Source organism: Anabrus simplex, chromosome 1 (genome assembly GCF_040414725.1).
Source record: "Anabrus simplex isolate iqAnaSimp1 chromosome 1, ASM4041472v1, whole genome shotgun sequence".
Classification (NCBI taxonomy): domain Eukaryota; kingdom Metazoa; phylum Arthropoda; class Insecta; order Orthoptera; family Tettigoniidae; genus Anabrus; species Anabrus simplex.
Genome location: NC_090265.1, coordinates 1,552,047,744 through 1,552,074,858, shown reverse-complemented (window position 1 = coordinate 1,552,074,858; position 27,115 = coordinate 1,552,047,744). Strand labels below are relative to the sequence as shown.

At 41.7% G+C, this 27,115-nt stretch overlaps 1 protein-coding gene across 1 annotated transcript in view; it reads left to right on the top strand.

The window, feature by feature from the left end:
• The window catches only part of LOC136880312 (uncharacterized), a 1,092,102-nt gene that overhangs the window by 179,894 nt on the left and 885,093 nt on the right, over nucleotides 1-27,115 (top strand). The window lies entirely within an intron of this gene.

Below are 27,115 nucleotides of genomic sequence, written 5' to 3'. Positions count from 1 at the left end.
GCTGAGTGTTAAGAGAGGAAGCTTGTCCAGTTGTACTACCCCTAAATAATAATGAAACCTGTGGAGTGATATCTCAATCATTTATACTCTATATCCTAGAGACATTAATTGTCTTACTAATTTTCGAGGATTTCTGTACTTTTCATTTCATGCCATCTTTATTTGTCTTCTTCAACTAATTCCCCCTCCCCCCGCACTGGAGCCCCTTATTCTGAAGTTTATATCTCATCACGTAGGCGAGTTGATCATGTCTTCGGACACCTCCGGTACTGAAATTCGTACGATAAATAGATCTCTTGGCTTTCTCTTCTAGCCGTACAGTTGCATAACATATTTAAAAGATTTGACACAGTGAACTTCTTATATTTTTTAAAAACCAGAAATCCTCCGCTAGGTATGGGACGAGGATTACATGAAAGGAGAACCGCTGGTCACATTTCTATGCGGTTTTCAATGGTATCTAGAGGATCGCTTGAGGAAGGTTGTCATGTATTTAATATTGAACTGTGATTAAAGGATGCCAGGCATTAAGAGTTTCAGCGAAACAACTCGAAGAAAGTGAGTGCACGTGAACACTTTCTCGACTTTGGCTGTCTAAGCTGTTGAGGATGTCCACAAACTACATGAGTAATTGTAAATTATAAAATGTTCCTTAAAAACCCACATAGTTACCATCAAAATGTCACGTACAATAACAGTTCTTATATTATTTAACAGTAGAGGGCTATTTACGGGAAGAACATTCCTGAGACTCGCTAATTAAACCGTTAAATATTTCCTAAAATTATACATGTAAGAATTATACAGTGTAAAATGTTCTACGGAAAAGTCTATATTTTACCCTTGCCATAGACGATACCAGGACTCTAAAATAATGAACCTACACTCATGAAGTCTTCTGATCTCAGGGGGTGGTTGTTGTTCGTTGGAGTCACATCGTTTTATGACTGTCAAGGTGTAGAGGAAGATATTAACTGCCTGAAATGAAAGAAAGAATTTTCTGAATTCAGAATTAATTTTACTAACGCAAAATAAAGTTGGATAGATGGAGAACAAATTAAAAGAAATTATGTCATGTCATTTCATGTCATGTCGATAAATAAAAAATGACAATACCAGAGTATACTCTGTGAAACAAATGTTACCAATACACTGATCTAGCCAGTGGCGTATCCTGGAATCTCCACTGAGGCATGCAACTAGTAACCATGCAGTTAACACAATGCATTAAGTAAATTTCAATTCTACTCACCCTAATTACATGTAGGAGAACTCGAGCCAAACAGTTTTACTGTAAGTTTCTGGACTGAACGTGCGTACACAATTCTTGTTTTCTGTTTTTAAATTTACGAGGGTCCGCCTCTGTGGTGTAGTAGTTAGTGTAATTAGCTGCCACCCCCGGAAGCCCGGGTTCGCTTCCCGGCTCTGCCACGAAATTTGAAAAGTGGTACGAGGGCTGGAACGGTGTCCACGCAGCCTCGGGAGGTCAACTGAGTAGAGGGGGTTCGATTCCCACCTCAGCCATCCTCGAAGTGGTTTTCCGTGGTTTCCTACTTCTCCTCTAGGCAAATGCCGCGATGGTACCTAACTAAAGGCCACGGCCTCTTCCTTCCCTCTTCCTTGTCTATCCCGTCCAATCTTCCCATCCCCGCAAGGCCCCTGTTCAGCATAGCAGGTGAGGCAGCCTGGGTGAGGTACTGGTCATCCTCCCCAGTTGTATCCCCCGACCCAGAGTCTGAAGCTCCAGGACACTGCCCTTGAGGCGGTAGAGGAGGGATCCCTCGCTGAGTCCGAGGGAAAAGCCAACCCTGGAGGGTAAGAAGAAGAAGAAGAAATTTATGAGGGAAGGTAGAGGTCTCGCGGCTTTAACTATTTGCATCTTTTCATCAAACGAACGGCCAGTAAATGGCTTTTCAAACTGATTTACAATTATATCCGTTTTAGACTCATCCATCGTTAATACCACATGTGCGCAAAATATAATAACACACCGAAAACGACGAATAGCACAGGAACAGCACACACAGAATGAACTCACTAATCAGCAAAACACACAATGAATTAACTCACTAGTTAGCCACAACTCAAGCACTGGAGGTAAGTCACCCCAGTGGCATTGGTCAGTTTCGTCACGTTGGGTTCTCGCTGGGGGGTAATCTGTGTGTCCCGTTCGCTGTAAATATGTCGACTTCTCCAAGTTGCTAACAGATGGCAGAGGGTAGCACGGGTATGGGGTGACAAATTCTGACCAAGTTTCAATTGCAGCGAAATCGTTCGGAGGGTTTCAGAACTACGTCTGCCACTGAATGCAATTTTAAGAATGAATGCCTTACGTCCGTAACTCCTACATTTGCTGTCTCTTTCTTCCGAGAGTGGAGTAGACGGCGAGACTACACCAGCACCACACGTAATCAAGCAACGGAACTAGTACAGTTGCGCGGACCTTTTGAACTTCTGAGAGATGAAATCGTTAATATTTGACCTGAAACAACCTAAAATCGTAAATCAGACAGTTCTTTGTGTTATCATAACGCATGCAATGAATGCCTTGCTTTCAAGGAGAATACGCCCCTGGATCTAGCCTAGTTAATAGCTTCATAAGGTTCAAATTTATTTAACAAATTATGAAAAAGCAGAAAAGCAACGAACCAGAAACAAAGTCATATTTCAAGTTTACCGTAGGTTAAGTTGCTTGCGTGTGCAGGTTTGGTTTCTTGAACACTCGTTTTATAAACTTCATCTGTAGTCAGGATCTCCAACATTGTACGAGATAATCTTCGAATGAACACTTAACTGTTTGACTTGAATCATCGCTAATTCTTAATTAACATTTGATGAAGTCAAATGTGCCTCTAATTTGAGCTTGAATGCTCCTAAGTTCAGACCCTAGTAACTAATAACGTGTAAATTATTGTTTGGCACACTTATAGGAAAGATGCAATCATGACATTGGGCAGGCACATTAACATGACCAGTGGCCATATGTTCGCAACATTTTATGATTCCAGGGTCACATGAGTATCAAAAAAATAAAGTAGTATGTGAAAACTGTACCAAATTTCACCCCATTCAATGAATAACTGAATCTAACCCATAAATATAGGAGATACGGGAAAATGGCACAGGACAAACCATGTCGAATACTGAACGAGTCTTCTGATGGTGAAGTCCGTTTGTAGGTGCAGTTTAATATAGTCTTACTGCATTTACAGTAATTTACGGAGAAATACGGATGGAATGTAGAATACCGTAGCGAAACACGAGTACATTTGCTAGTGATTTAATAATTTTGTAGTGAACCGCACTCAAAGAAAATAACAACGCGCTAAGATGAAAAAACGAATGAAATCATAACCATCACTAACAGTTGACTTGAAAGGTGAAAGAAAATGCACTAACTGAAAAGAAATAAAATCTAGGAACCGTATACTAGTGGCCAGAGTCAATCACCCTTCCATGGGATTTCACAGGGTTGAGAATTAAATATGCCAAATCAGGTCATGCGATAATAACTCTGAGGGCATACCCAGCTGACTAGGTTAAAACACCAGCAATGACCTCTATATCCCATCTGTGAACCATCGTCCTAGATCGAACCCAAACCTCTAGCAACAATACACATAGGACAATTAAATAAACCCTTAAGGAAAAATATAAATCCATAAAAATAATCAAAAATAATAACTACCACGCCGAATGACTGTCCCAAGGACCAAAATTCTCTTGTAATGAAGTCACGGTACCGTTAATACAGATTGCCTCCCAGATATACAAACCCACCTTCGCTACGACAGCTCATACTTTCAGAATGATCCGATCTTCATAGCGGGTTGTTACTATTGAGGATCAGACATACCTCCAATGTCGTTGGTTATTCATTAAAACCATAAAATCCAAACACACCGCTATTGACGACAAAATTAAATGCTAAAAGTGTCTGAACTGTTTCACAAACAAGAAATGTGTCCTAAACCCTCATGAAAATCACTGCTAATCTTTCACTTACAAAGCTAGGGTTAGTCTACAATTTATCCAGACGAAAATAACAAACTACATGAAGTCATCACTGAAAAAGGAAAAATAAGATTCATAGCACAATCTTATCATCAACTCTATAAAGTCAAATCATTGGGGCAACAGAACGATCCACTCAAAATAAACTTCAATTGAACATCCATGAGAAAGTTTCACAAAACCAAAGGACAAAATTCACCAAATCACTTCAACAATAATCACGTGTGCCTTATAGGCTAAACAATGGATCCAAAACTCATTTACACACAATAACAACTACACGGCAATGCTCAACATTGACAAAGGGACTCATTAACTAAACCCCGTCCCGAAGCTCATGTACCCATATAAATATACAGAGGGATAAACCACTGCCTGGATAAATTCCACTCACTGGAACAAAAATACTATTGAGCCTGAAGTCAACAAATTCCCCAAAATGTAACACAAACACCTATCACAATTCTGTCGAAAATATAGGCTAACTACTCTCAAAAACTTAGGTCGCAGTTATGTTAAAATATTTGCGAATATTTCAAAGATAATGACGAACACGGCACTTTACACTCCGAAAATTATACACAAAAATTAAAAAACTAACTACCCAAAGAAATGAAACACCTGAAATTCGTGAGATAATAATAATAATAATAATAATAATAATAATAATAATAATAATAATAATAATAATAATAATAATAATAATAATAATAATACTGCCTAGCGGAACTCCAACCCCCTCGTAGCATCACAGGATTCTATGAGTTATATTTTCTACAAATGTTGCCGTGCATTCAATCTGTCTTTCTGTCTACTATAATTGCACTCACTTTCGTCAGGAGAATCCCATCATCTACCCTACCAAAACCTTTACTTGTCTGTCTGAAATAGATTGTCTATTTGACCTTCTGAATATTAAGTAACTGCTATGTCCGCTTGTATGCTGACTTCCCACCAAGAGGGTTGAGGTTCGAATCTCGGTCAAACCTGAGTCAATATTTTCACATCAACAATCACGTGGCGTCAGGACGAACATCCGGTTTTAAACCCCTACTCAAACTAAAATAGCTCAAGCAGCCCCAGTAATAATTGCGTTAAACAGATGAAAGTTTATTATTATTATTATTATTATTATTATTATTATTATTATTATTATTATTATTATTATTATTATTATTATTATTATTATTATCTAAGTTAAGCAGCACTGGGCGAAGTCAGCAGTTGAATGGCCAGCCCACGTGCTGCTGACTAGAGTGGTACTGAATGGATCAACAATGCAGGTTAATAATCGACCGAGTTGGCCATGCGGTTAGAGTCGCGCAGCTGTGAGCTTGCATTCGGGAGATAGTGGGTTCGAATTTCACTGTCAGCAGCCCTGAAGATGGTTTCTCATTTTCACACCTTAAATAAGGCCACGACCACTTCCTTCCGAGTCCTATCCCTTTCCTATCCCATTGTCGCCATAATACCTCTCTATGTCAGTCGACGTAAAGCAAATTGGTGGAAAAATTAAAATGATACATAATATCTCCCTTGTATGTCTCTAACCAAGAAGATTTCTCTCTCTAATGTAGTCGTTTAATAAAAGATGAACACATTGCATTGTATAAGCTCCTCACAAGTACACTTTTCTCAGAAACAACTGAGCTGTAAACAAGTTATAATGTTTCTTATGTGTAACCGCAAGGTTTGTAGCCTATCTATATGGGAGCTGAATTATATTTTGATGATAATCTATCTATATAAATAAAATTGTTTCTGTTTGTCTGTCTGTTTGTCTGTTCCACCATCACGTCGAAACGGCTGGATAGATCTCAACCAAACTTCATATTTAGAGTATACTGACCCCGGGGAAGGTTTCGATATGCATATCATTTTAAAATCTTTGAAAAGACGGGGGTTTTATAGATAAACGGTTTTCCTCCATTTTCTCTTATACTATTATAGGCAAAATATCGAATTTGTCGTATAAGGACGAGACAAAGCTCAATTTAATCCTCTTGACGCAAAGAACAAAACTCGGTAAGCCCTACGGGCCCGAAAACCATGTTTTAAGGCCCTAAAACCAACCGTTACGGAGATATTGGCACCACACTACCCCTGCTCTAGGAATCGGATAAAGAAATGAACTGCCGTAACCATGGCAACGTCAGCTCCAGGATTCTAGAGCAGTGAGATTATGCATGTACGTTTGGGCATAGCTGTCAACCAAAATAGGTACAAATAAGACTTAATATCTGGGAAAAAAATATACTGTTGTGTAAGGCACTCATAGGACTCCTTTGGGCGGGGATGGAAAGGGGGTGAAGAACGAGTGTAAAAATCTATATAAATAAAATTGTTTCTGTTTGTCTGTCTGTTTGTCTGTTCCACCATCACGTCGAAACGGCTGGATAGATCTCAACCAAACTTCATATTTAGGGTATACTCATCCCGGAGAAGGTTTTGATATGCATATCATTTTAAAATCCTTGAATAGACAGGGGGTTTATAGGAAAACCAGAATGGTTTTTCCACCATCACGTCGAAACGGCTGGATAGATCTCAACCAAACTTCATATTTAGAGGATACTCATCGCGGGGAAGTTTTCCATATGCATATCATTTTAAAATATTTGAATATATGGGGGGTTTATAGGAAAATCAGAATGGTTTTTCCACCATCACGTCGAAACGGCTGGATGGATCTCAACCAAACATTGTATTTAGAGTATACTAATCCCGGGGAAGGTTTAGATATGCATATCATTTTAAAATCCTTGAATAGACGGGGGGTTTATAGGAAAACCAGAGTGGTTTTCCCACCATCACGTCGAAACGGCTGGATAGATCTCAACCAAACTTCATATTTAGAGGATACTCATCGCGGGGAAGTTTTCCGTATGCATATCATTTTAAAATATTTGAATATATGGGGGGTTTATAGGAAAATCAGAATGGTTTTTCCACCATCACGTCGAAACGGCTGGATGGATCTCAACCAAACATTGTATTTAGAGTATACTAATCCCGGGGAAGGTTTAGATATGCATATCATTTTAAAATCCTTGAATAGACGGGGGGTTTATAGGAAAACCAGAGTGGTTTTCCCACCATCACGTCGAAACGGCTGGATAGATCTCAGCCAAACTTCATATTTAGAGTATACTCATCCCAGGAAAGGTTCCGATATGCATATAATTTTAAAATCTTTGAATAGACGGGGTGTTTATAGGAAAACCACAGTGGTTTTCCTCTATTTTCTCTTATACTATTGATTTTCTGTAAACTTCTTTTACCGTACGTGAAACGTCTCTTCATTATAAACAACTTTCGTTATGTTCATAATTTACCTTACTCTTCACATGACGGAGAAATTTACAATTTTCTGCTGGTATCATGCTCTGCATTTAGTGACCGACAGACCGACAACGAACCTACAGGTTACCATGGCAACGTCTCTGACTGCATGCCAGTAGGGAAGTAACGTATTGCCATTTTCCTCATCATGCTTTTAAATTCGTGGTTGTTCCTTGGGTAGATGGCAAGAGAGGCATCAATCGGCTCATCTGCGGGATATTGGCGGAATATCGTTGGAGGTTATAACCGCCCTCGAATAGATTAAGTAATAACACCATTAGTCATCTTCATATTTGTTTACCTAAGAATCACTGAACCTAAATTTCTCCTCTGTTAGCGCTTTATTATATCCATAACTCACGGCATTTATTTATTTGTCGTTATCCGGCTGTCCTCAGTTATAATCCATTTTCTATTAGTTTCAACATTCTTAACTGTATTATTTTCTTCCTTAATTACGCCGTATGTACGTGAATGCTAGAAACTACTGGATGCATTTCCACCAAGATTCGTATTTAGAATACACCTGTCCTTGATAGGTTTCAGGGCAAATATTGTTTCTAAATCCCTGAACTAACTGGGGGTTTATACGAAACCGAAACAGTGATTTTGCACTTCCAAAAAATATACACAACAAAAGTTTATGGAAGTCTACCTACCTTGGTAGAAATTAATGTCTAAACCTTTTTTTTCTCATGTGCATCATTTCGATACGAGGATCAATAAGGGAGATATCATTAAAGGACCGTTTTTCTGTACAAGTCCCATCGGACTTAACTCACGAGCGGGTGCGTGTAAAGCGTATTCCTTACAACTTGAAAACTACTAAAGACATTCGAAACAAAATTTATATTTAGCATCCACCTGTCCAAAGGTAGGTTTTAAACGTAAATAACATTTCATGTTCCGGAATGGACTGGCGGTTTATAAGGAACCGAAATGGTGATTTTACTCTTCCACAATATATACAGAACAAGACCAACCTGACTGGAAATCGACCAAACCTGATGGAATTCCACCTCTAAACCTTTTTTTTCATGTGCATTTTTTCGTCAGGAGGATTAATAAGGGAGATATCATGAATGGTCACTTTTGCAGGTTAAGTCCAGCGGACATAGCCCAAAAGGTGTTTTACATGGAGCAGATTCCTTATCTATATAAATCAAATCGTAACGACTGTGTACCTCTACACTGACTATTTTGGCGAAATTTTCGTACAGCTTTCCGTTTAAGGGGTAATAATAACAATCTCCATAATTTTTGATTTCCTGAAAGTCCTAATTTTTACCCGCCTCGCCCAAAATCCACATTGTGGCATAATCTGCCAGAAGAATAAGAAGATAATTGAAATTTGACAAAATTATACGTTTTAGCCTGTAACGAATGAAAAATCCTATATCATTAAATTTTTCATTTTTTATCCCCGAAGAATATCGAAATATGCAGGCAATTTTAATGATGGTGCAGACCTTCGGAAATTCCTATCACGTAACGGATTGCACAATCTCCGTTCAATTTGGAATGATCTACAACCTTGGTCTTATGACTTTATGCCTATCTGTATCCCTTTTACGTTTGATTTTTCTCTATTAATCGATGTTAAGTCAATTTGGAATTTTCACATGCATTATTCATACTTTCAATTACTTATATGAAATACAGAATCATCAAACTCTTCACGAAAATTGGCCCACTCAGTAGCCATATGTGAGCCAAATGCTACGTATGTAGCTGTCACATTATTATCCGAAAAGTAATGTAATGTGAGATGATCTTACAAAACCTTTACCCTGTTCCACGTTTCTAAATCTGACCCAAGAATAGATGACATATCATTGGACCAGCCATTTAGGCCACTAAATCCGGCGTGTCTTATGGTATAATCCTTTGTCGATATGACGTACGTTTAGTAGCAGTTAATCTGTAAATGAAGGTCTTCAATATTGTAAACACGCATATACTTTCGTATGTCGATCTATATATATTCACTGATGTCGATTTAGCGATCGAGAAAGGGTCGGTCTGCTATTGTAATCAGTACTCCCCACACCGACTTTGACTGGCAGTAGGAAAGGGTTCCTTCTCCAACTCCTGTGTAACTGTCATTAGTAAGGAAGGCCTACAATTGCAATGAATAGTTCCCTTCTCGATTTGACTTGCAGAAGGTAAGTGAGCATGCAGTTTTGTTTAAAACTCCCCTACCCGATTGTGTTTGGCAGTAGGCAAGGGTGCCCGCCATTATAAAGAAATGTACTCATCTAAAATGTGACTGGCATTAGGCATAGTGGCCTGCTATTTTGATGGAAACTCACCAACTTGGTGTGACTGGCAGTACGCTGGCTGGCAGTAGGAAAAGGGGCCTGTCATTATAATGATAACTGCACAACTCAATTTCGAGTGATAGTAGGGTAATTGCCTGCCATTATAATAAAAACTGTAATCTGTCTGGAGGTACAGTAGGAAAGGGGGGCTGCCATTTTAACGAAAACTCCCCAAATCGATTCTGTCCGCATAGTAGGCAATGGGGCCTGCAATTATAATGTAAACTTCCCAACCTGATTGTGAATGCCAGTAGGCAAGTGAGCCTGCCGTTATATCACAAATCCGTAACAAACACTTTACATTGGAAACGTACGGGGACCTCCCCATGCTCTTTCTCGGATAACGCTAAGAGACATGCAATTTTAAAACTATCTTATTTACTGCATGTACACTATTTACTTCGATATTCGAATACAATGTAGAATACCGTAGCGAAGCACGGGTACATTCGCTAGTTGAAATTAAATCTGATAAAATATTAAATCATACGCTCATTTTATTTTACGTCCCTTAACGTAGTGCTTTAAATCTATATCCACTCTGTGGACTCTAACCAGCATCACCACTGTTAAGTTCGCGAAAAATTTTCTTGAAGACCACGCAGAAACTTGAAGGAACACATTAGGAAGCATGACTTACTCTGTCGCGAGCTAGGGTTGAGCATCTAGGAGAATGGAAAACACCTCGTGAAGAAATACCAGCTGGACATAAGGAGTAATTGGACGACTTGAAGATCTTTAACTAGGTTGCGCTCGGGTGTTACTAGATGCAAGACCAATCTGCAAAAGTGGGGATATTTGGTGGATTCTGTTTTGTGTAGCTGTGGTGAGGTGCAGCCTACGGTCCATCTGCTAGACTGTTATCTCCCCTGCGATATGTACGAAGAATGAGCTGCTTGAGGCGACAAGGAATACACTCGACGTCGTTAATTTCTGGTGCACCACAATTTGAACTTTTGGTGTACTGTTTATTTTTCTCAGCTTTTTATATAAATTTTGCTTACATCTTTATATAATATGTAACTTTCCGTCTGACACAATATAAATAAAATTTGTTAGCTACCGTATTTATTTGGAGTTGCTCTGCGAGAGAGCTCGAAAATGAAGGAGATACCTGCAGGTGGGAATGGTAAATAAAGCCATGTTTTTACCCATCTGTCAAAAGGGGATTCAACTTCGGCGTGCACATCGACAAGCACGGGACGCCTATCTAAGTCTAGCAGTGCTTCCTTTTACTTCTGTCAGACTCCTCACTTTTGAATTTCTTACCCGACCTCTGTTGGCAAGCTCTTGTTCTCGAATAATATTGCACTCAGTGAAACCTACGTGGCTCTTTCATTTCTTTATCCAATAACTCTCGTAACTCTTCCAGTATTCCTATGACTGGTGTTACGAGGAGGTGGTTGCCTGGTTGTAGATCCTCTAAGACAATAATCACAGCCACCATCAAAATTGGGGACTGTCTACCTGAGTAGGTCTGTCAAATCCCGAATCTGTTATGCCATTCCCTCTGGGACGTCGCCAACCTCTGATGTAATCTCAATCAAAGCATGCTCATGTAGCCAAAGAATCCGGCTCCCTGGGTGAATACACATAAATTAAAAGTTTAGTTTAACAGTCCCACCTTTTCAATACAAAATTTTTGTAATTCGGGTTACATTACAAATGAAACATTTATTTGGAACTAATTTCGATCTAAGGTCAAGGTCATCATCATGCAACAACACGAATTGCACAACATATTAAATAGTCCATAAACAATGTACATATATCGCAGAAACTTTGTGGGTTGTCGTTATAAAGTTAAAAGTTGTAGATTAAACAGTCACAGTGGAGATACAAGTTTTAAATTATGCGTAAATTACATTAAAGTAAGGCACTAAGCTGCCGTTGAAGGATGATTCAATTTGATCAATCTGGATGCCGTAGAGGAGGGGCTCTCAAACGCCCAAAATCTCTCGCGTGGGCAAACTGAGGCGCAGAGTTCCTGTGCACAGTCCATCGGTCCCACTCGGATCGGCTCGGACCAACGCTTCGTCTCGGGGCGACTCGGCTAAGCTCGGCTTAACTCGGCTCGGATTTGGAGCGCTACGGAGCAAGTGAGGAAGAGGGAGACAGACGGAGCGAGCGAGACAGACCTGGGAAAAAAGAGAGACAGCGCTATTGCTCCAAATTGAGAAGTGGGAGTCTGCACTCTGGTCAACCAAGCGAAGTCGTCTTTTGCACCGTGTGCAGTGCAATGCACTGGTGCATGCACCCTGAGAGGCCCTGCCGTTGATTCTTGAAAATTTGTGTATCCTTCGCTACAGAGTTCTGACAGCTGTAAGTCACCATATGATGGCAGTGACATTTAGAAAACAATTTATATGTAATCACAGTTCAATACGGACCATTCAACATGAAGTTTATTTCCATGTGTGAATGGTCAGAGTACTGGCCTTCCATTTAGAGGGCCTCAGGTTTGTCCGGAGCAAGTATTTTAACTGTGCATGGTTCATTCGTCTGACTCGGGGAGGTGGTGTTTGTGTTCGTCTCACATGTGTAAGTTCGTCTCAGCATGTCAGTTCACAAGTAATATAGAACATTATATAGTAGTAAAATATCATACACATAGATGTACTCCATCAACAAGTATAAGAAAAATACAAATAGAAGCAGGCTACATGGTCGAATAATACCGACAGTCAAAATGTATGTAGCCAAGGACAATCTATGATGAAATACACCACCGCAGTGGAACTGGTGATTTGATACCGTGTGGAATCCGAAGAGGCATAGTGCAGGTCTTCCTATTTGATGCCCAAGGACGAGCAGCCCGTCTGAGTATGATGATGATGATGATGATGATGATGATGACGACGAAGTATAGAGAAGGTGAAACTCCTTGTCGGCACGTAGTCGTCTCCTGTTGAATAACACCAACGGGTCTGCACAAGGCTGAACGTTCTCATCCCACGAACGAACCATCACCAACAGCGTCATATGGCTCCACACCATTATGAACCCATGAGCTTTACCACCAAGGGTTTAATATGAACAAAAGCTTTTGGCACGCCATCTAGCGGTTAGAAATTGTATAACACTACCTCTCCTCCTCTACCGGTCAACATTCTGATGGTGAAACTTATCCCGCCAACAGGATTCGAACCAGCTAAACACGGACTTGTGACATTTCAGTAATGACCACTAGGCGGGCTAATGAAACTGGTTCGAATACATAAGACAGCGTATTCATTTTTAGACTCCGACGACTATACCTCGTTGTGAACTTCTAAGAAGTTGTGAAGCATGCAGCGAAAGGACTGATGTATTTTAATATAGCCGACAACGCACCGCCACCCACGAGTTTTAATAACTTGGCTGAGACCAGAGTTGGGTAGTTTGACCTACTTACATAACCTAACTTCTCAACACTCGATCCTCATTGAGACAGGCGTGTTGTGTACAGAGAACTTACGTCAAGTGCATCTCAAAGGCAAGACATGTGAAGTGAGAGATAAAGTAGCCATTCTTTACGATACTCCTTGATGGGAGGAGCAACAAAGTCAAGAAAAACAATGATGACCTAAAATTTTGAACTTCTTAACATTCAAGTCGAATTGTTACCTGAATCGCTGTGAATAATGAATTCCTGTCAGTACTTAATTTCTTGTATTTCTTTCTTTTACAATTTCCAGCTCATAATGAGTGCATATCGTATCCACTTCCTCGACTGAATGGTCAGTATAGCGGTCTTCGTTCCGGAGTTCCCCGGGTTCGATTCCCGTCCGGGTGGCAAATTTAGCTACGTCCGGTTACTTCTGTGGTTCTGAGTTTGGGTGTTTGTGTTCATCTTACTACGTATCTTCATTGATATACAACATATGACTACCAACCACCTCAGAAGCACGCAATAGTAAATACATTCCACCAGAAAGGGTTGATGTCAGGAAGGGCGTCCGATCGTAAAACCAGGTTTAATCCGCGTGAAGTGCCGTCTCCGAGGAGTTGCGAAAAAACCAGAAGAGAAGAAAAAACTGAGTGCATATTATAATTTAATGCGTTTATTCTTTTGCTGTTATGTTTTATGTCAACCGACCCAGACAGGTTTTATGGCGACGATAGGTTGGGAGAGATGTAGGATTAGGAAGGAAATGACCGTGGCCCTAAACAAGGTACAGAACCAGAATTTGCCAGGAGTGAAAATAGGAGAGACAGAAAACATATTCAGGCTACGAACTCATCATTTCACGAATGCAAGCTAACTGCTACACGGCCCGAACCTCACAGCCAACTCGATCGGTGTAATTTAAATTCTCGGTACAATCCACTACTACGTTTTGTTTTTCTATTAAGTAACATTCATCCATTTGTTTTCTTCTTCTTAATCTGTTTACCCTCCAGGGTCGGTTTTTTCCCTCGGACTCAGCGAGGGATCCCACCTCTACCGCCTCAAGGGCAGTGTCCTGGAGCTTCAGACTTTGGGTTGGGGGATACAACTGGGGAAAATGACCAGTACCTCGCTCAGGCGGCCTCGCCTGCTATGCTGAACAGGGGCCTTGTGGAGGGATGGGAAGATTGGATGGGACAGGCAAGGAAGAGGAAGGAAGCGGCCGTGGCCTTAAGTTAGGTACCATCCTGGCATTTGCCTAGAGGAGAAATGGGAAACCACGGAAAACCACTTCCAGTATGGCTGAGGTGGGAATCGAACCCACCTCTACTCAGTTGACCTCCCGAGGCTGAGTGGACCCCGTTCCAGCCCTCGTACCACTTTTCAAAATTTCGTGGCAGAGCCGGGAATCGAACAGAAATGATTTTCTTACTTGGCGTTGAAGCAGCATTTCACAAGTCCCTTTGCAATTTTCCATTTGCCGTTCACTAAATCGTGTGCGACCCATTTACTGATTTTACTGATCTTCCCCATTGCTCGTAAACGTCTGCTGATTGTTTCTTGTGACATATTTTAATGCTTGTGTCAACTGCTGTTGAGTTTGAATTGGGTCATCATCCAGTAACGCCTGCAATTGCTCGTCTTCGCACTTTTGTGGTCTACTGCCTTTCACATTGAAATCACCACGTTTTAAATCATCGAAACCATGTCTAACATGTTCTGATCGATGGAAATACGCAATAGTGCTTACATCTCTCCATATAGGGTTGGCGTCAGGAAGGGCTCCCAGCCGTAAAGTACGACTAAATCCATATTTGCGACGCAGTTCCCACTCACGACCCCACAGGTGTGGGACAAAGCGGTAGGAAAAGAAGATATGTTAACACCCACTCAATTTTTTATAAATTTTAAGATGATTTTCGACATGTCACTAAACAGGTTACTCACATTTTAAAATTCACGGTTGTACATACAACCCATTAAGGAGTTTTGTTTGACAGGATGACTGCTGACCAGCCAGATGACTGTCATATACTAGGGTGTCAGATGATCAGCGTGACGACATCCTCAGCACTTTTATGTCCCAAACGAGTGTGAATTAGAGCGATGGTGTTTCATTCCACAGCCTTAAGCATGGGAGCATCCAAGCTCTCATAATCTGTTCCGTATATTTGTCACTTGCATTCGTTAGAATTTAAATATTTGGCAGATATGTTAAGTAAAGACTTATAATGTATTTCATGTATGATAATAAAGTATGTTCTCAAGAGACAGAATAGAGAATGTATGAGATCATTATATGTATATTGCTATTTGCTTTACGTCGCACCGACACAGATAGGTCTTCTGGTGACGATGGGATAGGAAAGAGCTAGGAGTGGGAAGGAAGCAGCCGTGGCCTTAATTAAGGTACAGCCCCAGCATTTGCCTGGTGTGAAAATGGGAAACCACGGAAAACCATCTTCAAGGCTGCCGATAGTGGGATTCGAACCCACTATCTTCCGAATACTGGATACTGGCCGCACTTAAGCGACCGCAGCTATCGACCTCGGTGTCCGACTCTTCCCGGCTGAGCTGAGTGTTTTAGCCATGTTTGTTTAATTTCCTTAACTCAAGGATCGGCTGATTCAGTTTACACACAATACGTCACAAGGTCAATCACCAAAGAAACGCACAATAGTGAATGTCTTCCATATAGGGTTGGCATATGGAAGGGCATTCGGTCGTAAAAATGAGCAAAGTACACATGCGCGACACCAGTATAGTGTGAGAAAATATAGAGAAGGAACGTGAACATAGTGACCGTGAAACTACCATGAAAGATTATCCAACTGAAAATGTACAGTAAATGCGCTTATTTTATTCGAATACTTGTCAGTCTCCCTGTATCAGTTAATAAAATGTTGACCGAGCTCGACAGCTGCAGTCGCTTAAGTGCGGGCAGTATCCAGTATTCGGGAGATAGTGGGTTCGAACCCCACTGTCGGCAGCCCTGAAGATGGTTTTCCGTGGTTTCCTATTTTCACACGAGGCAAATGCTGAGGCAATACCTTAATTAAGGCCACGGCCGCTTACTTCCCACTCCTAGCCCTTCCCTGTCCCATCGTCGCCATAAGACCTATCTGTGTCGGTGCGACCTAAAACAACTAGCAAAAAAAATGTTGAAACATTTACATTCTCAGGATAGAATGGAACTTCCAGTAAAGGCCAGCTTATTTCAAGCCTGGAATTTACTACGTCGACGGAGTTGTTATTCACGAAACACTCTTCTTCGATAAGTTTGGACAGATGCAGGGAAGTATTCCATTACATTGTGTTAATGAAACACAATAAGCCTTGCTAAAGTGGCATTCCTTTAGTGACATGGCAGGAAATTAGACAGGCATTGAACAAAGCGGTGGTAACTTTGTCTAACAGCGAACTCCCCTGCTCTGCGGTGCAATTACTGTCCTCTCCGTTTACTGAGCATCACATCGTATCTTCTGTCTAACTCTCGCATGATATGCATTTATGATGTTTGCACTACACAGCTGGTATGTGTTAATTTCCTGATCATATAACGCTAAGCCCTCAGATGTCTGGAACTAAGGCCTTGCCGGCCGACGGAACCTGAACAAACATATTAGACTGTTTCTAATAGGAAATGTGTAAGCACCGAGTTCGGGCCGTCTAGCTATTAATTTGCATTTAGAACGTAGTGTGTTCAAGCCCCACTGTTAGACGCTTCCCTCCCAGTTCCAGCTAGATATCCCACCGTCTCTGTGAACCTAACTGAGTCTTAAAAATACCAGAAAACTATATTCTTTTCCCTATTGTCATTCCATATTAATAATACTATGCAGGTTGGTTAACCATGTAGTTTGCGCATAGTTTTACCTTCGAAACCAAATTAAAGGTTTCGCACAGAGGAGCAGACATCAAATTAAAACAGATTAGTACATAGTTATTGCCTTGCTGAAATAATCCAAAACTACTTATTAAATAATTTGTTTTTCAATATTCCTCGTGATAAATGGGAACATTTCTTTATTATTATTATTATTATTATTATTATTATTATTATTATTATTATTATTATTATTATTATTATTATTATTTGCGAATGAGCCCATTAGGACTACGCAAAGTACTTAGAGACAGGCATTTGCCTTTCTTTTTGCCCACACTTCCTTTATTCTTTTGCTGTGTGCTTGTTTTCTCTCTTGAGACCATGTTGTTCCGGTCTTTTTCCTTGGTTCCTCCTCTTGATCAACTTGCCACTTATGAACTTTGGCTCTGAAGATAACCCGGCTTTGGATGTCTTCAGGTGTAATTCCTGCCAGTTTTAGATCTGTTTTAATTTCGCCAATCCATTTTATTGTGTCCATTTTGGCTTTACTTCGGTTTTCATAAAATTCAACTATTTGCTTGGTAAGTCTATCTGGGTTCATCCTTTTTATATGTCCAAAGAATCTTAATCTGCGTTTTCTGATGTCGCTGTGAATGTTAGAAAATTGTTTGATTTCCTGTTTACCTCTAAGGCGGTATTGTTCATCTACGAGTTTTGGGCCTAAAATTTTTCTAATGATCTTGCGTTCCTTTTTCTGAATATCTATATCAATTTTCCTGTTCAAAATTAGTGTCTCTGATCCATAGAGGCATTCTGGTTTTATTACTGTATTATAGTGTCTTAGTTTTGCATGCTTGGAGAGACACTTTTTGTTATAGATATTTTGGGTGAGTTTATATGCAGTTTCCATTTTTTGGCATCTAACTTCGTTGGCTTTTGTTTCTATTCCATTCTCCTTAATTATTTCACCGAGATATTTGAATTGCTGGACCCGATTTATTTTGCCATATTTTGTCTCCATGAATTTAGGGGCTTCTTTGCTGCAGGTCATGTATTCAGTTTTTTCAAACGATATTTGGAGGCTGACTTTTTCCGCTGTTTCTTTCAGGAGTTCGATCTGGTTTATGGCTGTTGAAACGTCATGAGTTAAGATTGCCAGATCGTCCGCAAATGCCAGGCAGTCTACTGCTAATTTGCCCCTACCAAGAGTGATTGGTTTGTCAGTCTTGAGGACAGACTTCTGTTTGCGCCATTCCTGTATTACCTTTTCAAGGACGCAGTTGAAGAGTAGTCTCTTTTGAGGTAATTCTGAGTCGTGCACAGCCATCGTTGGCGGTACGTCCTAGGTTCAAATATTTTGAATTATACAATTTTTTATTGATTTCTATGTTAGGTCATCAACTCAGAGCTGGATAATTATATTACGTACTAGCATTTTTACCCGTTTTTATCACGAGAATTTGGAATGCATTACACGCATCCTTTAGGAATTTATACGATGTTACATGGCTCTATTCACACTTTTAATACGGTATGTTAAAGTGATATTTATCTCCGAGAGACGTGGCAGTAATGTGAAGTGCGATACTTTTCTTCTTCTTAATCTGTTTACCCTCCAGGGTTGGCGTTTCCCTGGAACTAAGTGAGGCATCCCAGCTCTACCGCCTCAAGAGCAGTGTCCTGGAGCTTGAGACATAGGGTCGGGGATACAACTGGAGAGGAGGACCAGTACTGCGCCCATGCACCTCACCTGCTATGCTGAACAGGGGCCTTGCGGGGGGATGAGAAGACTGGAAGGGATAGACGAGGAAGAGGGAAGGAAGTGGCCGTGGCCTTAAGTTAGGTACCATCCTGGCATTTGCCTGGAGGAGAAGTGGGAAACCACGGAAAACCATTTCGAGGATGGCTGAGGAGAGAATCGAACCCCCTGTACTCAGTTGACCTCCAGAGGCTGAGTGGACCCCGTTCCAGACCTCGTACCAGTTTTCAAATTTCGTGGCAGAGCCGTGAATCGAACCCGGGCCTCCGGGGGTAGGAGCTAATCACACTCATACTTCTGAACAAAATAGAGACAGAATGAGGACGATTTGTGAATTTATAGCAAGGTAGCCTACAGTTCCTGGTCCAAAGTAGTGCGAAATTCTCCCTGCTTCTCAATCACATATTGTTGTTTGTCTGACCACTGGCGTGGTCACTGAAGGTTCATGAAGCCTTTTAGTTCTTCCCATTAATCCACATTGAAGCGACATGCACCAAGTGCCCTTCGGGACTAGGACTAAATATTCTAATTTTCGTCAGCATCTCCGTGATTATCCGTCGTACGGTAAGAATGTATATGACATAAATGGACGGAAATGACATATTCTTTAACATTTGTTCTATAGTCTTTTGATAGGCCAGATGTTAACGAAGAGAACTGAGAATTATCTTCCTGTAAACCGTAACTCCATTGTGATGACCTTGAGGTCATATGCACCTAATAGAACAAATACGTAGTTCGGTTAACATATGCCCAACGATTTTCCATTTTTAGGAAAACGAACCGCTAGATAATTAAACAGACGGACAGACTGAAACCAAAGTAAAATCTTTTAGAGTATCAGTACCAAGTATGAAAATGAAAGGAAATTTTGCTCATAAAATGAATGTACGGGCACGTGAGCCTTACGATTTTATGTAGGTCTATGTAGATGATGACGATGGTATTATTATTATTATTATTATTATTATTATTATTATTATTATTATTATTATTATTATTCAGTTATTCTCATGTCTCCTCGGTGTTCAGTTACATTAGGCGGGATTAATATCCAATCCGAGTGAAATATTATGCATCCTCTGATTTTTTCCCGTTGTGGATCCTTCAGATAGCTATTCAGATCTTCCCTCGAAATACTGCAGGTTTCAAGAGCCGCTATTTGCTGGAGTTGATCGTACAAATTCTACCTAAGGTTTAGGTGATGAAATGCATAATACGGCTCTTGGGGAGGTTGTTCTAGTTCTTGCAAAACTATTTTAATAACGGCAGGATATCTCTGATTAGCAGTCACTTTTCCCAATCCGTTATTCCTACAAGTTTAGTTCCTAAAAGAGTCGTCTCCAACAAATGTAGAACATATACAAACACGCTTGTTCCAAACTCACTGAAATGTTATATTAAATCTACAATTTGCTTTACGTCGCACCGACACAGACAAGTCTCATGGCGACGATGGAAATGGAAAGGCCTAGGAGTGGGAAGGAAGGAACCGTGGCCTAAGGTAAAGCCTGTGTTACCACGGAAAACCACCTTCACGACTGTCGACAGTGGGGTTTGAACCTATTATCTCCCGAATGCAAGCTCACAGCTACGCGCCCCTAACCGCATGGCCAATTTGCTCGGTTGTAGACTTTAAAAGAACCTGTGCCTAGATCCTCTCAAACTAGTTGCTGAAGTGGAAATCTATACGAACCACTTCATCCAGTGCGCTCCTATTTCAGCCTTCATTGCCTCACCGTGAGTCCACCTGTTTGCACCAGCATTCATTCTCACTACTTTAGTGTACATTACTTCCACCTTATGAATATGGTATCATGAGTCCACCCAAATTTTACATTCATACATAAACGTCGGCCTGAAAACAGAGCGATATTCCATTATTTCGGTTTTTACTTTACTTTTCTTTTCTTACACAAAACCGTCGGCGAGCTAACCGCCTTAGCTGTGCTGCCCCTGCTTTCGATTCGACTTGCTGTTCTGACATTATGGAAAGACCAACCAAAGTACTTAATGTGAACTAGAGTACCTCTTCAGTTTTCATACTTCTTATCTAGTATTTGCAACTGACATCCCTAGAATTATGTAAATGACAATTTTCAAATCGTACTCGTGGTATTGTTATTCTCATTCAGATATATTTGATTGGAAGCTTTCAACACACTTTGCTAGCAAGACCATGCCTTCGGCATAGACCAAACGCTCAGTTTATTTTCACCCAACTGATCACTTCTTATCTGTTATACATTCAGGGTACATAAAGTCTTGCGGGCTACATTATACACTGACTGACAGTGACAATGCAACACCAAGGAGGAGTGGTTCGAAAGGGATGAAAGTTGGGGGAAAAACAGAGACGGCACGGACGAATAATTGATGTTTATTTCAAACCGGTATGCAGGTTACACAATGCGCACGGCATCGACTCAGTAGGATGTAGGACCACCGCGAGCGGCGATGCACGCAGAAACACGTCGAGGTACAGAGTCAATAAGAGTGCGGATGGTGTCCTGAGGGATGGTTCTCCATTCTCTGTCAACCATTTGCCACAGTTGGTCGTCCGTACGAGGCTGGGGCAGAGTTTGCAAACGGCGTCCAATGAGATCCCACACGTGTTCGATTGGTGAGAGATCCGGAGAGTACGCTGGCCACGGAAGCATCTGTACACCTCGTAGAGCCTGTTGGGAGATGCGAGCAGTGTGTGGGCGGGCATTATCCTGCTGAAACAGAGCATTGGGCAGCCCCTGAAGGTACGGGAGTGCCACCGGCCGCAGCACATGCTGCACGTAGCGGTGGGCATTTAACGTGCCTTGAATACGCACTAGAGGTGACGTGGAATCATACGCAATAGCGCCCCAAACCATGATGCCGCGTTGTCTAGCGGTAGGGCGCTCCACAGTTACTGCCGGATTTGACCTTTCTCCACGCCGACGACACACTCGTCTGCGGTGACTATCACTGACAGAACAGAAGCGTGACTCATCGGAGAACACGACGTTCCGCCATTCCCTCATCCAAGTCGCTCTAGCCCGGCACCATGCCAGGCGTGCACGTCTATGCTGTGGAGTCAATGGTAGTCTTCTGAGCGGACGCCGGGAGTGCAGGCCTCCTTCAACCAATCGACGGGAAATTGTTCTGGTCGATATTGGAACAGCCAGGGTGTCTTGCACATGCTGAAGAATGGCGGTTGACGTGGCGTGCGGGGCTGCCACCGCTTGGCGGCGGATGCGCCGATCCTCGCGTGCTGACGTCACTCGGGCTGCGCCTGGACCCCTCGCACGTGCCACATGTCCCTGCGCCAACCATCTTCGCCACAGGCGCTGCACCGTGGACACATCCCTATGAGTATCGGCTGCGATTTGACGAAGCGACCAACCTGCCCTTCTCAGCCCGATCACCATACCCCTCGTAAAGTCGTCTGTCTGCTGGAAATGCCTCCGTTGACGGCGGCCTGGCATTCTTAGCTATACACGTGTCCTGTGGCACACGACAACACGTTCTACAATGACTGTCGGCTGAGAAATCACGGTACGAAGTGGGCCATTCGCCAACGCCGTGTCCCATTTATCGTTCGCTACGTGCGCAGCACAGCGGCGCATTTCACATCATGAGCATACCTCAGTGACATCAGTCTACCCTGCAATTGGCATAAAGTTCTGACCACTCCTTCTTGGTGTTGCATTTGCTCTGTCAGTCAGTGTATTTGACGACCATGGTGAATACATCAGAAAGATGATAATTCAGTTGTGTGCGATGTTTGATTTTTCGTATACATTTCAAACATGAACGAAGCAAGGAAACAGGCGATCTTAATACTATGTTTTACTTTAAGTCTGTTGATCATAGTGTAGTGGAAATATTGTTCCATGTAGAATACAGACTTAGAAATCTCACATGCATTGGGCATTATCGAACAATGTAACCCGTGAGGAAAAAATTGTGACAGCATTGCGAACCTCTTTTTACGATGCCCTAATGCCATTGTTAGATTGTCGGCCTCATGAGGGATGTGTTCCATTGTTCGAGTTAATGTTGGAAACTTCGACATGGCACTCACAGTAGTTTACGATCAACAGACACGGAGTGTAGAATGACCACATCATATCTATGGAAAATGAAATTCATCATAGAGATGGAATGAATGTAACTGGCACATAAACTCTATCAATGTTTTCCCACTTCGCTGGACACGGAATATTTTAATACAGCCAACTAGGAGCGTATAACAGAGTACATAAGAATTCAAAACTTTTCTACTACGGAAGGAGGAAGATCGGTTGAATAGCATTTTTGACAAGGAACTTTCCTCCAGAGCTCAAGGTTGTTGGTTACGAGTTGCGATTAATGAATTCGTGTCTCTATCTGTATTTATTTTTTTATTTATCTATTTATTTAAACTTAAATATTTAGTTATTTATGAATACGTTCGTTCATCCATTTATTCATTTTGAGATTAGATACCAAAAGCTTTTGTAGATAGCCTAGGCATCAATAACGAAACGAGCTAGAAAATGAGGATTGGAATAATTTCCCGTTACTTTCCTCCCCAAGTCAAAATGTGCCATATGTATCAGTCTATCAAATTCACTAACACCGACTCTACAAGTGGCGCTTTATTTATCAAAGGAATTAGTTCCAGAAGGAATGGTGTTAAGTGCGTCGCTCATACCTTAGTCATTTCTATATTTTCTAAGTCCAGGTTGAGACTAAGAGTCAGATTAATAAAAATAACACACTCTTGTTGTAATACATTATAGAATATATTATGCGCTGACTGATTACAAACACCTCTGAAGAAGCGAGCCTGGATATCATCATGACCTCCTCTGCTGTTGCTATAAAAGGCTACGGAGGACTTTATGTTGTTCAGTGCTACGAGAAACCTGCGGAATGGATAGAGAAGGGAAACTTAGTGACTTCATATGTGTGTAATAGCTATTGTTTACCACATACGTAAGCAATCAGTAAGGGTCATCTCCGCTCTTCTCAGGTTGGTTAAGTTCAGTTACGGAGCCGTGAATATAAAGTGGTAACGAGGGAACACAACCAGAATAAAACCATGGCTGGTAGGCTATGTGTTTTCACCGAAATGGACAGACGATAACTGAAGAAAGTGGCACGGGAAATGGAATGACATTAAGTAAATTCCACAGTGCCACTAATTGTACATCTGGCACCATAGTTGTACACCGGAACATTCAGGCACTGGGACTGAAGACTTAACATCAGCCGACAAATCTTACATGTCGCTATTGAACGCTAAGCGCCATGTTCAATTGTGTAAAGAGCGTCGCTTTTGGTCTTGGATGTCCGGAGGCACATTATTTGGAGCGATGAATCATGTTGTACAATATAAAAACAGATGGGAGGGTCTGGATATGACAAATGCAGGCGAACAGTACATGTCAGCTTGTACAGTGCCAACAGTGAATATTGGGCGACAGTTTAGGGGTGCATTTTGTGGAAGGGGCCTGATCCTTTCTAAAACTAGTGAACACGTTAAAGGCGGAAGGATATTAGTACTGTTGATCAGCTGTGTGTTGTCTACGGTACAGGACCTGTTTAGAATGTTGAACAATTGTGCGTTGTCTGCAGTAGAGCACCTGGCTGCAAGAAAACTACTGCTACAGAATGTTTTCATTCCTCCCCTGAAGGTGGAGGCGGGGCTCCTAAACGGTGACGCCGTTTCTCAGACCAAGAGATTTGTACCGGAGAAGGAGATGTGTGGTGAAGATGGGAGAGTTGGCGGCCGTGGCCTATACTAGGAAATGTCCCGGCATTCGCCTTAGTGCAGGAGAATGGAAAATTACGGATAACTATTCTCAGGACAGCCGAAAGGTGAGGAACAGCCACTCACCGTCTCTTGAATACAGAGACGTAGAGCCACGATAGAGCGGTAGCCACCCCTCCTCTGCTCGGTTGGCCGGTCGGAACGCAGAGCTGACGGACGGCGGTCCAGCCGTGGCCAGTTGTGGGCCGATACCCACCCTGCAACTGCCGACCACAGGGTCTATTCAACGTCAATGGCTAGTGGATAATAATGTTCCGGAAAGAGACTGGCCAGTCCAGTTAAGAGCCCGATAACAATCATATTGAGCACCTGTGGGATGGATTAGAATGGCAACGTCGCTCCAGACCCCCAATGATCCACATCACTACATACCCTTCTAGAGCACTCTAAGAAAAATGGTCCCTCATTCAAGCGGAAGAAAGGGAACCTAGTGGACTGTCTCCCTCACGGTGTCCGAGCTGCAATAACGGCCCCCTCACGGTTAAATGTCCACTACTTAGCAATACATCAGGGTAACACTTAGAGATCAGATTCGAGCAAGTATCCGGATACTTTCGAATGTCTCTTTAAAGACGAATACCACATGCTCATACATTTACAGGTAATTTATATAACCACATTACAGTAAAAGATTCCAGCATTGGCGAGACATTCCCGCCATTCCTTTTTCCATTCTTTTCTGCGAATGTTGAACCACAGGATATATTTCATCATGAGCCCTGAATACTTACGTTTATACAGCACTTTACGACATTTGATTCGTGGGATCGTCATCCATGAAATATTTGCGAACAAGGAGCTTCTTAGATAACCAAGAAGTTCGTAATGAGAGACAAGGATAGACACAACCTGCACGTACCCTTCTAGTTTAAAAAATATCACCTTAAAAGCTTTGAACTTGGGGAACTTTTGGTCGGATTCAGATTTATTTTAGGTCCTTTTTATCGATTTCTGCAACAGATTCAGAACCATTAAAGATGTCATCCATGTCGTTAGCCTCACAGCATTCAAGGGATCCATCAGGATACGTAGATATCGTTTATATTCAACCTTATATCAATAGAGGAATATGTCTAAAATAACGTTAATTCGGTACTCATATTTCAATTGTTTTGTTCATAACCGCTGTAGGTTGTTAATTTATTAATTATTTATTATTCTGAACATCCTCCTCTGTGAACCATGTGACCTTGCCACATTACTGAGACTTGCACGTCCCAATGAAACAGCCGAACCGTAGGTGCAACCATATCGGATGGGTGTCTGTCGAAAGACCAGACTAGCGCATGGTTCGTCGAAAGGGGGATAGCAGCCTTTCGGAAGGTACAAGGGCGGCAGTCTACATGATTGACTAATATGGCAGTGTAATAAGATTTAACGTGGCTTAGCTGTGTTGATACTGCTACACTGCTGAAAGCAACGGGAAACTACTATAGTAACTAACTGCATGCAGCTCTCTCTCTCTCTCTCTCTCTCTCTCTCTCTCTCTCTCTCTGTGTGTGTGTGTGTGTGTGAATGGAGGATGTACTGATGATGGCTTTCTCCTGGGTAAAATATGCCGAAGGTTAAAATAGTTCCCCATTCGAGTGTCCGGGTAGGGACCACACCGGAGGATGCAATCGTCAGCAAGATGAATACTGACATCCTGGGAGTCGGAGCGTGGAATGTTTGAAGTTTGAATCGTTGTGATAGGTTCGAAAATCTGCAGAAACTGCAGGATTTTTGATCAGGAAACTACAGAATAATCAACATAAAGTCAAACATGGGAAATGCAAGTGTCCATTAGATCCACATAATATAGCAGATCTGAAACATTAATGATTTTCGGTCAGCCACAGATCACCGCGTTTTAACTCAAACTGTGCGAGTCAGGTTGCTCATATAGGCCTAATATTATGCTGAAAGATCGTTTCAGAGTTGGCATAAAGTCCTTTGCAACGATAAATGTCACATGACTATTGTTTCTGACGATTGTTGGCAACTTGTTTGGGGGCAGTTTGGTCAGGCTTCACGTTTCAGGCACACTGTCCAACACGTGCAGCAAGGTGGTGGTTCTCTGATGTTTTGGAGATGTTGGGCCGCCGTACGCCATTCCTAGTCAAACAGGGCAATGCCACGGCTGCATGATGCAGGCACGATAACTTCCGACCCATAGCGACACCGTATCGCTAGCATTTAGGAGGATTGTCTTAATGGAAGATAATGCGCGCGTTCTTCGTGCGGTCCTCCTTAATTACTTTCTTTGTGGTCACGATATCGCTCGATTGGGAGTCTTGCTTGTACAGCCGGCCAAGCAGGTTGTCTGGCCGGGCCCTGCTAACTTGACGAGGACGGTAGTGTGAGTGTTTGTTCATTTGAAGTTGCAGTTATTGAACAAGTACAGTTAGGAAACATGGCATCCAAAATTACACGGCAAAACACCCTGAAAGTTGTATTTGGCAAGGAGCAACAAAGACCAACAGCCCAGGAAATTCACCAGTGGATAGAAGACGTTCTAAAGGTATGTGATGATGAACTACAAACAATTCAACTAGTTGGAAAACAGAATGCAGCCTATCTCAAATTTAATAATGACAGAAGCTACCAGAAGTACTTACATTCCTTTAGAGGTACAAATTCTCTTACATTAATGAATGGCGATTCAGTAACAGTTACAATCATGCCCGGTGAAATAGAACTTATCACTGTA